Source organism: Oculina patagonica, chromosome 12, assembly GCF_052425735.1.
Source record: "Oculina patagonica isolate OP01 chromosome 12, crgOcupat, whole genome shotgun sequence".
Classification (NCBI taxonomy): domain Eukaryota; kingdom Metazoa; phylum Cnidaria; class Anthozoa; order Scleractinia; family Oculinidae; genus Oculina; species Oculina patagonica.
Window position 1 is genome coordinate 4,778,924 of NC_135769.1, and position 14,492 is coordinate 4,793,415.

Here is a 14,492-nt window from a genome sequence, read left to right on the forward strand (position 1 = left end):
GGGATAGCCGAACACGGGCGATCCAAGCGATCGCGTTCGTCCCAATCGCCGCAGACGTTAGCGATCGTCTGTGTAATGTTCTCATATAATCGCCCAGCTCGCAAGATAACGTTTTGAAGTGACAGAGGCGATAGAAACGATCGGAGCGATTATCTAAGAACCAGCCTTTACAAGGAGACCGGGATTTAGTGATAAGGTGCAGAGTGGTCAAATCAATTCTTGCGATAGCAATAAAAACAATTCAAAGAAAAACAACAACAAAAGTAATGCTACACCTAGCTACAAGAATATGATAAATGTGTCCAAAGCGTAAAAAATAACCCTGACTCTGAGATAAATTCTGACAAGCTCAAAATCGAAACTATTTAGGATTTGTAATCAGGCATTAAAAAAAGTTATCTAAGCGGAGTTGACGGTGGTGAAAAAATCTGTCGTTATAAACGTTCGATCACTTTAGTGACTCTTTTTCTCCATAGAAACTGAAGATCACTGAAGTGATCGAAAGTAAAGGTTTTGTTACAAATCTCAAAATCTTCGTCAACTCCGTTTTTAGACAAGCTAAAAATAAATGTCGCCCTAATTGCGAAATACTGTTGCCGGTTTTAGAAAAGCTAAAAATATTTTGTTCTAAACCGGTCGCCCTGATTGCTTAATACTGTTACCGGTTTTAGATAATTTTGTCCAAAAACTGTTGCCTGATTGCTCAATAATATTCCCCCGTTGAATCAGGCCTTCACAACAAAAGTAAGCAAAGCCAGTTTGTAAACATACCTAAACATGACTTCTTTCACGATGAACTAAATTTAATATAAACCACTACAGAGACGCCAGGACGGACAATTGAATCCCGATTTCTTGGACCTCCAAAGAAAAGGGCAAAAATGAATTTGATAAATCGGGGGCTTATATTTTCGAGATTAGATGAAGCAAATCTAAGGTCTTTAAGAATAGCATGCGAATACAGACGCCTGTATACCGCTCCCGTACCGGCCGAGGGGCTTCGCAAACCCTTCTGGCCAAGACTCGGGTAAATCAGTGACTCTTGGATTGAGTTCGTGCATGAGGTTCGATAAACGGGCCAGTTTCACGGTACAGTACTACCCGATCATGCAAGAATGGGTCCAGGATCACTCCGGCATCCTGGTCCCCATTTTCGAGCAAGGAAAAAAATCCGTCTTTACTTTGCCCCTCTCTCTCTTTTTAGGGCACTCCTGGATCCTGCTCTGATATGATACAAACTCACGCTAAATTGCTTGCGTCGTTAAGCGGAAGTAAAAGAACTCAAGGCGAAAGAAAACAAATTTAAAAAGGCGGAAGTAAACATAGCAAAGAATGACGTCATGTGAGCGCACTATCAAATGACATTAGAAACTATTGTTGTTTTTGTTGGCTTTGAAGTTGGTCTCGGATTAGGAAAAGCTGTCTGAACTACAAGCTTTAAACAGGCTTATCTGCAAAAACAACTTAATCGTTTGACAGTTATATTTTATAATAAAAAACCCTGGTGACAGATCGATATAGGATAACTTGTACATAAATAAATGTTGCAACGCGCGAGGTCGAAAAGCAGAGTACATATTTCAGGAGAAAAATATTACGTTACTACACGGTCTCAAATAAAGTGGTACTACTGAACAGACATTCCGCGATGCATTAGCGAATATATATTTAAGGGTCGTATTTGCGTATAACATTAATTGTTTACTTGCTTACTAGATACATAGTGGAATTTTTTGGCAATTTGGAAAATCGATCACCCAAACACTTTCAGCCGGCATTGACGTCAATTATAAGTGAACATGACAAGGGATAAACAGATTACGTGTGATTAAAAAATGCAAAACAATAGATGATCCTTTCCGACGAAACTTTACACCGAATCAAACTGAAATGTGTGTTTCATACGCTTGACGTGCTGAGACAATTTTTACTAGTCAGCAACATTTTAATAATAGTTTGCAGTGAAATCACAAATTCCCCTTTGGATAGTCTTCCCGACTCTATAAAAGCTGGAATGGATTCGTTGCGGGTAGAAAGTTGTATCTCAAGACGAACGAGCGACAAAAGGCGAAGATTGTCTAACGTCTTCCACGCGACCAAAGTAGGAAGTTTAAACCTCAGGACTTCTGATAAGAGTGAACTTGAACTGCCAACATGAACAAAATAACAAAAGTAAGTCGGTATAAATACATATGATACAAATACTTGTGTGTCACAACATCCAATTTATTGCCTAAGTCGCTGTTGCAGTTTTGATAAAAAGACGGAAATGTTATCGTTACACAACGAGGAAACCGGGAAAAAATAATTTCTCTGGTATTTTCAAACCGGAAAATTTCGACCATGCATGCAGGGAGCTAATTAATGTCTCTGTAACGCGAAAACAAGCGAAAAATATGTCAGTAAATAATAATGTAACAAGTGCTTACAAATTTTGCCATCAAATGCGAAGTACGTATGCCCGGTTGTTACCTTATTATAGGAATATAACGGAACGCGAACAAAACTTACGCGTGATAAAATTAACTTGAATTTAGGAAAAGTTCTGGTTAATGGTCTATAAATGCTTATAGTAAACGTGTTTACATCAATAAAATTAACGCGAATATTTTAAATTCGCGTTAATAGCATGTATCGTTAATTTCCCATAATAAGGTAAGTTGCAGTTAACAAAAAAAATCCCTTTTCGTTGTCTGCCCATTCGTTGTGTCTTTACCATAGTAACCTCATCGAGTTTTCTTTAATTGATTTTTTTGATTCACAGTTGCTCTTATGTGTGGCATTTGTCTTAAAGTTTACCAACCAGATTGTTACAAAACCTCTCTTCTTGAAGAAGCCATTGCTACAAAGCCAGCCGATTGTCGATGCTTTTGAAACAGAGGAACGCACTAACCAAGAGAGTGGCATAGCAAGTGAAGTGAAAGGGTTTTCCCAGAGTCCAACCACGCACAATCGCACTGCCAGGAGAGTTCATCCGTGCGTCTCAGGAATCGTGAGAGAGTACGATCGCTGTAGAAATAGTTGGGTTATGAAGGTACAGTGTGACAGAGCACATCCGGCCTGTAATCACGTGATTCCCATACACAGCATACCCAGGTGCCAAACAGTGTACGGCTACAGAAATTCTACGTTTGTTGCCAAATGTCCTTCATTACCAATAGACTGCAAATGTGCCTCTTGAGAAATCCTTGTTTATCGTCAGTTAATTACCATTTTAAACTGACTATATTTTCTCGAGAATTTTGCAAATGCTTGTTGTAAATATTGTAATTAATTGCTACAAACGCGGGAACTTGTAATACTTGTAAATATAAAATGATGACGTATTTAACTGATTTTAGACGCGTCTCTGATTTGAAAGACTGAAATAAGTGTTCAAATGCGTCTTTCTTAATTTTGGACTTAATGACAGTTTTTGTATATACTATGTATCTAGAGCCGCTGTACTAATGCAAATCAATGCCGCCCTCTTTCGCACTACTGGGAAAATTGCTCTCAGTCTTTCGACGTGTCCTTTAATAATGTTAGTCAGTCAAACAAGATAACATCCTTTAGTCAGGTTTTTTAATAATTAGTTTTGTCATCTGTCGTGTTTGTTAGCCCGCTACATTGTATCGATATTAAACGGTCTTGAGACGGAGACCTTTAATTATTTATACAAGAGTTGTATAAATATATGACATCAAACTGTTCATACGTCTGAGATGGCGGCTAATGTGTTGTGGAAACTGCAATGTTATGTTGTTTCCGTTAAGGTCCTGTTGTAAATATTTGTATATAATTGCTGCACGTGCGTACTTTAAAACTTGAATGTTCCCCATAAATCACTTTGCTTTGAAAGACGGAAGTAAAATGCTACCGGAAACGATTTTGACAAGGTGCTTTGACGTAAATACACCTGTAGACTATGGATTGATTGTAAATCTATGAAACCTATGTTTTATATTATATCACAACAAAATATTTTAAAACGCCATTGTAAATAATTCGAGCAAGGTTGAGACCTTCTTACAAGTAAACTTAGTAAATAGCTGGATTGTTTTTACTGATAAAGAAGTTTGTGAAAATAAAATTTATTCAGAGTCAGAAATCTCGATAGACTTATTTTGTTTGGCTTTATCCTCTGCGTCCAAGAAGGGACATACATATAGCTAAGCTCCTCCCAGGGGTTTCAGGGAACATGGGGACATGGCCATAAAATAATTTGGAACAAGGGAACAAAAGGAAAATAAAGCTGGGAATACGGGCACAAAAGCTGGGTATCTAAAATATGGCGAGGGGCTTGGGGCACCTAGAACAGGCTACGTTTTTCGAGCAAGAGAACCACTTCACTTTGTTCTCTATCTCCATTGTGAGCGCCTCTGATTTGTTATGACCAAGAGGCTATGCTACATGGCTTGCGTCGAAAAGCGGAAGTTAGAATTCAAGGCGGAAGAAAACAAATTTACATGATTTAAAAAGGCGGAAGTGAACGCAACAAAAAGAATGACGTCATGTGCGCGCGCTATCCAAGACAACAGAAACGACTGTTGTTTTTGTTGGCTCTGAAGTCTAGGATTATGCAAAGCTATCCGCACTACGAGTCAGATAATCAGCTAATAACAAGTTTATTTAAGTGCAAAAACTACTTAATTGTTTTACGATCAGATTTAATGATAAAAGACCCTGACAAGGACACCGCATAATATGTACATACAATAAATGTCGCAATGCGCGCGGTCGAAAAGCAGAATATATATTTTAAGGGGAAGTTTATACGTTATTCCGTTTCTCATATAAAGTGGTATTACTGAAATTCCCCGTTGCATTAAGGAATATTTAAGATCTCTAACTTTAATTGTTTGTGAGTGTATTATTTGATGGTATTTTTTGGCAATTTGGAAAAACTAATACCAACTTTCTTGCATGGGAAAATGACCCTACGCTTCAAGCCGGCAATGACGTCAATTATTAGTGCACATGACAAGGGATAAACAGATTACGTGTGATTAAAAATATGCAGAAGAACGGATGACCCTAATTCAGACGAAACTTGACACCCATGTAAACAACAATATGTTTCACAAGTTTGACGCGCTGAGACAATTTTTACTAGTCAACAACTGCTTTCAGTAATAATAGTTTGCAGTGAAATCACAAATTCCCCTTTTCATAGTCTCCCAGACTCTATAAAAGCTGGAATGGATTTGTTGCGAGTAGAAAGTTGTATCTTCGGACGAGCGAGCGAGGAAAGACCGACATTGTCTAACGTACACCTTCCACGCAACCAAAGTAGTGAGTTTATACCTCAGGATTTCTGACAAGAGTGAATTTTATCTGCCAACATGTACGGAATAACAAAAGTAAGCCTGATAAATATAAATGTTAAAAATATCTGTGTGATAGACTCTCTCTTGTTTAGTCGCTGTTGCTGTTTTGTTAAAAAGACGGAAATATCATTGTTACGTTATGAAGAAACCGGGAAAAAATCATTTCTCTGATATTTTCTGTCATGCATTTCAAACCGGAAAATTTCGACCATGCAAAAAGGGAGCTAATTAATGGCTCTGTACGGCGAAAACAGGCGGAAAATATGTCGGTGAATAATAATTTAACAAGTGCTTACAAATTTTGCCATCAAAATTAATGTGAAGTACGGATACCCGGCTGTTAAGTTGCAATTAACTACGTAAAAATTCCCTTTTCGTTGTTTGCGCATTCGTTGTGTTGTTACCATAGGAACCTCATCGAGTCTTCTTTAATTGATTGTTTTGTTTCACAGATGCTCTTATGGATAGCATTTGCATTGGAGCTTACCAACGAGATTGCTACAAAACCTCTAGTCCTGACTAGGAGGCCATTGCTACAAAGCCAGCAGATTGTCGATGCTTTTAAAACAGAGGAAAGCATTAACCATTTGCAAGAGAGCGACCCGATACTAAGCGAAGTAAGTGGGTTTTCCCAGATTCCAACCACGCAAAATCGCACTGCAAGGAGAGTCCATCCGTGCGTCTCAGGAATCGTGAGAGAGTACAATCGCTGTAGAAAGAGGTGGGTTATGAAGGTGCAGTGTGACAGAGCGCATCCAGCCTGTAATCACGTGATTCCAATACACAGCATACCCAGGTGCCAAACAGTGTACGGCTTCAGAAATTCCAAGTTTATTTCCAAATGTCCCTCATTACCAATAGATTGCAAATGCGCCTCTTGAAAAATCCTAGTAAATCGCTGGTTTATCATTTAATAAAAAAAATATTTTCTCGATTATTTTGCAAACGTTGTAATTGTAATTAATTGTTACAAAAACGGGAACTTGTAATAATTGTAAATATAAATGACGTATTTAACTGATTTTAGAAGTGCCACTGATTTAAAAGACTGAAATAAGTGTTCAACTGACGAGTTACATAGCCGAGTTACATAGCCATACATTGTTAATGTCCCTGCATAACCTAACAGAGTGATACATGTTTATGACGTTTTTAAATATATTCTAAGATGTTCGGTATACGATGTTCAGACGATGCCGAAGAGTCATAGTTACTGGAATTTCGAGGATGTTTCCGGCCTTTTTTTCGAATGCATTCTGAGATGTTCGGTATGCGATGTATGGGCGCTGCCGGAAATGTCCGAAGCTTTCCGAAGATTGCTTTGGCAACGATTGTTTGATCATTTTTCCGGTTTTTGCCCAGTCCCTCAATGTGTCTAGACTCGGTTTGGAAGATTCCATCATTTAAAGAATTTTTTTCGAAATTACTTGTAAGTCGAATAAACAAACATGCTGATGGTTTAGGAGTTAATAGAACTTCGGATTTGTGAGACAGGCGTTGGATGTTGGCTTGTGCCAGAGTGAACGATTTTTTCAGATAAGATTATTTATCATAGCAATTAAGTGAACTAAGCCAAAATGGGCTGTATCCTGAAAAGAAAAAGTCTTATTTATCTACCCTAATGAATGTAATAATTGTACACCATGCCTAATACTCCCTTTGCAACGTCGATGTGATAAGCGGCAGTAACCATATAATGAATGAAAAATACAACATTAAAAGTGAGATAATAAAATGGTAAAATAAAATAAAGGATACCAGTTTTCTTAACCGGATCTGAAAAAAAAAAAAGATCAAAAAAAGAACAAGAAAGAAACAAAGAAGAACACAAGAGCATGTACCCGCGGTTTTGATACCAAATTGACGTGACACTGATTTGGAAGGCACGAATCATAACCACTATACCATAAATAGACCTACATAATCAAACCTATATAAACTTACAGAGTCTTACATAAACATTATTTATACACTAGTTACATAGCCATACATTGTCATAAATAGCCCAACATAACCTTTCAGAGTAATACATGACCATACCTACGGTAATACATATTGCCCTATATCCCTACATACTATTACATAGCCATACTTTGTCATCCATGGGCCTACATGACCTTACAGAGTAATACATGACCATACATATTGCCCTATATCCCTACATACTATTACATAGCCATACTTTGTCATCCATGGGCCTACATAATATCACAGAGTAATACATACTAGTTATGCAACGCTTTCGAGTGGTATACTATGGAATATCCCACGAGTCACTTGTATTTTCTCGGTATACACACGAGCCTTTAGGCGAGTGTGTATACGAAGAAAATACAAGTGACAAGTGGGATATTCCATAGTATACCACGAGAAAGTGTTGTGTAACTATTTTATACCATGCCATAGAAAATACGCTTACTAAATTTCATCGAGAATAAGATCGCAGCGCACGATGGGAAGGTTGGGTTGAATACCGTCGAATATACAACGGCTTTCCTGTATTCTGATTGGCTGTATTTTCTATGGCGTGGTATAAATGACCATACGTATGGTATTACATATTGCCCTATAACCCTACATACTATATATTACAAAGCCATTCTTTGTCATTCATGGACCTACATAATCTAGCTTACAGAGTGATACATGACCAGTTCTAGACTTAAATTTCCCCCTTATATCATCCCTACATGGTCATACTTTGTCAGTCATACACAGCCCCACGCAGCCACTCGTAGTCATACTTTACTCCCATAACGATCTGGCGGGCAGCCACGGTCTTCTACCTGTCTAATGTAATAAATAACTAACAAGTTAGTATACTTAACAATTATTCCACAAAAGCGCGCGTTGGATATGAGATGGCCGACTATTATCATCTCATATCCAACATGAGCAAGTAGAATAATTGTTTTACTAAAGCGATCAAACGCCTTCGAATCCTACCTGTGCTGCTTTGTTTTCAGTGATCAGTGTATTTTTGTTTAGAAACATCCTCAGGCACATAAATGAGTGAATCAAATGGGAATCACTCATGCGCTGTTCCCATCGTGGCTCTTAACTTAGATGGTAGGGCAGTGGACCTGTAATTTTATGCTTGCCGGTGAGTTTGAATCCCACCTTAGCCACTGAATTTTCTTTTCGTGGTCAGTACAGAGTATTTTAGTTTAGAAACTGGTCGTGGGTTCGAATCCCAACCGTTCCGATATCATCTACCTATGTTATTTAGCCACATCTAGTATTTTGTATTTTAATTATACTTCAGTCAAACTGACATAAATGACAGTTCGTTCACTGACCAAATGGACACAGGCACACGCTCAGGTTCTTGCACTTGCATTGGCATGGAAGCATCACACAATGGCAGTCATTCTGGCACCGGCTCTGTGCCACGAGGTCAGACGGAAGAAAAAAAAAATACCGCAATATTTAGAGAGGAAGCCACATCATCAGCCGTAGCTGGTTTTCATGCGGATCCTCTATCCAGATTGAATTGGAATTCGAAAATGTTGTTTTGTTTGATTTTTTTCTCAGAATCGAACTAACAGCAAAATCAGCCAAACTACTTAGCCATTTATATTCATACTTTACCTCACAAAACAGTCTTGTAAGCAGCCACGCCTTCTTCCTGTCTAATGTGATTCATAGCTAACAAGTTAGTAAACTTAACAATTATTCCACAAACGCGCAAATTGTTGAATATGAGATGACCGGTTATGGTCGTTTCATAGCCAACAACAAGCATGAGTGGAATAATTGCTGTACTTACTACAAACAATTATTTTATAGTTATAAGTAATCAGGTTTGTATTGCATTGTTTGGTTTAGAATCATCCACTGGCCTATTAATGAGTAAATCAACTGAGAATCACTCACGCGCTGTTCCCATCATGGCTCTGAAGCTCAGATGGTAGAGCAGTAGACCTGTTACCCGACGTTGTGGGTTTGAACCCCACCTTAGCGTCTGTTTTGTTTAAGTGGTTATGATTTACAGTTTTCCTTAGTTTAGAATAATCCTCAGGCACATAAATGAGTGAATCAAAAGAGATTCACTCATGCGCTGTTCCATCATGGCACTGTAGCTCAGATGGTAGAGCAGTGGACCTGTAACCCGAAGGTTGTGGGTTTGAATCCCACATAAGCCCCTATTCTGTTATAGTTTTTAGGATATACAGTTTATTTTCAAGTAGTTTAGAAAAATCCTCTGGCACATAAATGAGTGAGTCAGCTGGGATTCACTCATGCGCTGTTCCCATCATGGCTCTGTAGCTCAGAGTAGAGCAGTGGACCTGTATAACGGGAATGTTATTGTGGGTTTAAATCCAACCGAAGCCCCTGTTTTGTTTTATTTGTAAAAAAGTGTATCGTAGTATAGAACAGTCCTCAGGTACATAAATGAGTGACTCAACTGGGAATCACTCATGCGCTGTTCCCATCATGGCTCTGTAGCTCAGATGGTAGGGCAGTGAGCCTGTAACCCGAAGGTTGTGGGTTTGAATCCCACACGTTCCCTAACACTAAGAAGTACAACCCGCTCTCGTAAACCCTAGATCATTTTTTTTTTTTAAAAATTGGTCGTAGAAGATGTAATCCCCGCTTGCATACAGGCAGTCCTCTGGGGGCTAGAGCCGGTCGATTCTGCGGTAAGTACTACCTGCTGGTAGGAGACCCACCCTACTCAACATTCAGAACTCATGATCAGTCCTTATTTGACTCGTATGGTACTCATGATACCTACGTGCAAGGGGTATATGAAAAATAGGGAGTTTTTTTTGGTACCAGACAAGTACATAGTACCGAGTCCGTGCCGACTGTGCCGTTCCTCGGGAGCGATGCAAGTAGACAAGCACCAAGTGGAACGCGCGAAACCCTCCACCCAGCTTGGGATTACGTAAAGTTTTTGGATGATCTAGGAGTTTTACGAAAAACGAGTTGTTACCTGAGTAACAGAAATTATCTAAGCAGTCAACAACCAGTATCCCAACCTGGAAAATCAAAGAAAATTAAAGACCATGAGGATTAAAAAATAAATAAATAAAATTTTTTTTTATAGTGGTCTTGATTTTCTCCTTTTTTTTAAATTAAGTAGTTTTTACAGGCATGCCACTGTAACAGAGGAAAAAAATATTTAAAATAAAAATAAAAATAAAATTCTGGCGGGAGGAAGGGTGTTATATAAGGATGGTGAAAAAAAAAAAAGGGGGGGGGGCGGGGCACCCCCCCCCCCCCCCCCCCCCCCCCCCCCCAGGATTGACTGTTTAGTTGTTTTGCTGTAATAACAAATTCTTAAGGACACTTAGTAATTGCAACTTTTACTGAAAGCAAATCCCAGGCTATTTGCATGGTAATTATATGAGAGAAGAGTTTTAAACTATCAATTTACCTCTTATAAGGCGGGCATTTTCCACAGATCCTGTCTTATCTGTGACCACGCTTGAACTTTGTGACTGTGTCCAAAAACCTTCTGAAAAATAAGAAAAATGTCAATTGTTCACCAAAGGTCACCAAAAATTGCTGTCTTCCAATAATGGTGCAGTACAGTAGCTGAAATGCTGACGATTTTGAGAACCACACGAGTAAATGAAACCCTAAACGTTTTTGCTTACGCTTAAAATTCTAATAAGTGAACATTTTGAAATACAATTGACTATAAAAATGAGCGAAATACTAGAAAGATAACGGTTGCAGTTTCGAGTAAAAATACAAACGAAGGTGACAGAGTAATTTGCGGTCGCATTAGCGTTCAAAGTGTCAGTAAAAGTCCTATAATATATAATCTATCTAGTGATAATATAAGACAAGAGTTTTTAACTCTTGAGTTACCTTTAACTAATGCGGGCATTCAGTATTTCATTGCCTTTCCTGTTTAATCTGTGGCCATATACTTGAACTTGGTGACTGTTTCCAAAGATGATCTTCAGACAAAAATAAAAGAAATGTTTGTTGTCCTTTGAAGTTCAGCTACCACAAATAGAGAAGTTCCGACTAGCTGAAATGCTGACGATTCTCAGTGAAAACTACACGAGTACTGAGATAACGCCCTGGCCTAAAAGAATAAAAAGAGCGCCGGGTCTTTACCGGCGCTGTCAATTACTTTGTAGAGCCCGGCCGTGTTATTACTATTTTTAGATTAGTTTTTACCGAGTTTTTGTTTAGACACGTCACAATTTTCAGAAGTAGTCTTGTTCTATGGCCTCAAATAAGGTTTATATACCTCTATGATCCGGCTTTCAGTTTTTTATTGCCTTGCTTGTCTTGTCTGTAGCCACATACTTGAACTCGGTGGCTGTGTCCAAAGAGTCTTCAAAAGTTCTTCTAAAAAGAATAAAAAAATTAGAAATGTACATTAATATTATCCATCAAAGTTTGACGGCTACCACTAAGGAATGGTGCAGTACAGTAGCTGAAATGCTGACGACTCTGAGAACCGCACGAGTAATATAAATGACGCCATGAAGGGTGGAAAGATTGGGTTTTCGCGGGGGCTTTAAATTACTGTATAGACCTAATTACAATTCTGAGATTAGCTTTACCGAATTATTGTGTTGAATTCTAATATGAGAACAATTCAAAATACAATTGACTATGAAGGAAAAAGTGAAATAACACTACGACGTTTTCGAATTACTTTGACCCCTGTTCACTGGCTATTATCAAGTAGAAAGACAACACATGCATGTACGGTTGCAGTTTAAATACAAAGAAAGAGAGACAGAGTATATTAAAATGATACTAAGTGTTTCGCGGTAATAAGCGTTTTAAGTGATAGTAAAAATGTTTAGAAATAGTCTTGCCCCTAAGTTACCTCTAGAAGGCGGGTATTCAGTTTTTCATTGCCTTTCCTGTCTTGTCTGTGGCCACATGTACTTGAACTTGGTGACTGTATCCAAAGATCTTCTGAAAAAACAAGAGAAATACCTATTGCCCATTAAAATTGTTGACTACTTTTAAGGAATGGTGAAGTTCAGTAGCCGAAAAGCTGAAGATTCTGAGAATCACACGAGTAAAGGGTACTATCTAGCCCTTATTACAATTCTGAGATTAGCTTTACCGAGTTATTGTGTTAAATTCTAAGTAGATAACATTTCGAAATACAGCTGACTATGTAAGAAAAAATAAGCGTAAACTATACGTCGTTTCAAAGTTTTCTTGACTCCATTAATTACTGAAGTGAAAGACAACGGTTTCAGTTTCTACGTATTGAAATGCAAAGAAAAGTGATAGAATATGTTAAGAATATTAAGAGAGTGTTTCGCGCGGTCATTAGCTTTTAAAGTGTCAGTAAATAGTCTTGTTTTTAAGTCTCAAATAAAACTTCAAGAGTTTTAAATTCAGCTCCTAAGTTACCTCTATAAGGCGGGCATTCAGTGTTTCATTGCCTTTCCTGTCTTGTCTGTGGCCACATACTTGAACTTGGTGGCTGTATCCAATTAGAGTCTCCAAAGATCTTCTGAAAAAAAAAAATCAGTGTGTTTTGTCCACCAAAGTTTGTCGGCTAACTGCTAACACTTAGGAATTATTCAGTTCAGAAGCTGAAATGCTGGCGATTCTTAAGGCCACATGTGCAAATTACGCCGTCAAAGGAACATTCGCTTACCTGCCAAGCAAAGTTTTGGTTTCATGGTAGTGAACAACTTTTAAGAAGCTTGTTCCTGAAAGCGGAGTTTTTGCTCAAAGTCAGCAAAACTCGCTGTATCCTTTAAAAGCGGACTCGTTAACTTGAAGTTCGCGGAACATCGGTAAACGTAACGCGAAGTAGATCTAACTTTGTCCAACGGTTTTAGTTGAAGCAAACTGAAAGACGGTTGCGAAATTTAAAATCGCAAGTGGGCTGAGGTGCGCATAAATGAATAGAATGGCCTAACTATAAATTGTGAATTATAAACAAACGTGCAAATTTTTCACGTGCAGCAAAGCATTTATTTAATAATACGTTATTGCAAATTTAAAATTCCCACATTGGCGTATGATTCCATACTACTTATTTACATAACAGGTAGTGTTTTTCAAGTGCGGTTACACGGAACGAATTTTTATTCCCAGGCGTTGGTTTCTCTGTATACTGATGCATTTTCATCTTTTTGCAATAGAAATGCAGAGGCATCTGATAGGTAAATGAATTTTACGGTAAATGCACAAGTGAAACCATTTTTCTAGTTTCACAATTTTTTGACTCAGTGTAATCTAGTGGGAAAAAAGTTAAGGGCTTATATTTTTAACAAAAACTCAATTTTGAAATACTCACAGACTGTTCAAAAGGAAAGAAAAAGATCAGGGCGGGGGGTTTAGGGTGTCAAATCCACCCACTTCCTGTACCTCTTATGCTGGATTTCCACTGACGCGTATTTCTTTACGTGCATAAAAAAGGCATTGTCTCTTAATTTTTCCACGCACGTTAACGCACGTAAAAAAAAATACGCGTCAGTGGAAATCCACCTTAACTCGTGCTTCTGTATCTTTTTCTCCCGCACACCGCCCCTTTCTGTAGCAGTTTTTCTCTTAAAAAATAAAACGAAATGTTGCGAATTTTTCCAATTTCTCCCGGTTCCTGCCACCTTAGGAATCCCGTTTCCCGCCCTCTCTTCTTTCCCCGCCTACCACCCCTTCTATCCCGTGCTCCCACCCTCCTGCCCCCCACGGGAGAGAAATGACTTGATGATTTTATCACAGTTAGAGAAATTGAAACGCAGCTGCAAAGGCGAAGATTGCGAAACCCTGTTCTCGTGTTATTTCTAAAATCGCGGATAAGGCGAGGAATGAGGGTCTTCTTCACCGTGTCCGCCATCTTGGAAAGACCATCGCCGGTGGAGCCTTCCCTTGATAATTTGCGCTGCCTGGGAACAAGAGCGGAGACGGGGCGGAGTACTATTACACCTGTCGACCCGCCTATCTCATCCCCAGGCGTCTTTATACTTGGTCGTGGGCGGTGCGGTATTCCCGGACTAGTAAAAAACACGGGGCCGGAGTCCCGGGATACTGGGGTCCCGGGGTGTGTATAACGCGGGGTGTGGAAAGCGCGGGGTGTGGAAAGCGCGGGGTGTGGAAAACATGGGTTGTGGAAAACGCGAAGTGTGGAAAACACGGGATGTGGATAACGCGGGGTGTGGATAACGCGGGGTGTGGAAAACGCGGGGTGTGGAAAACACGGGGTGTGGAAAACGCGGGGTCCGCCGGTCTGTGAAA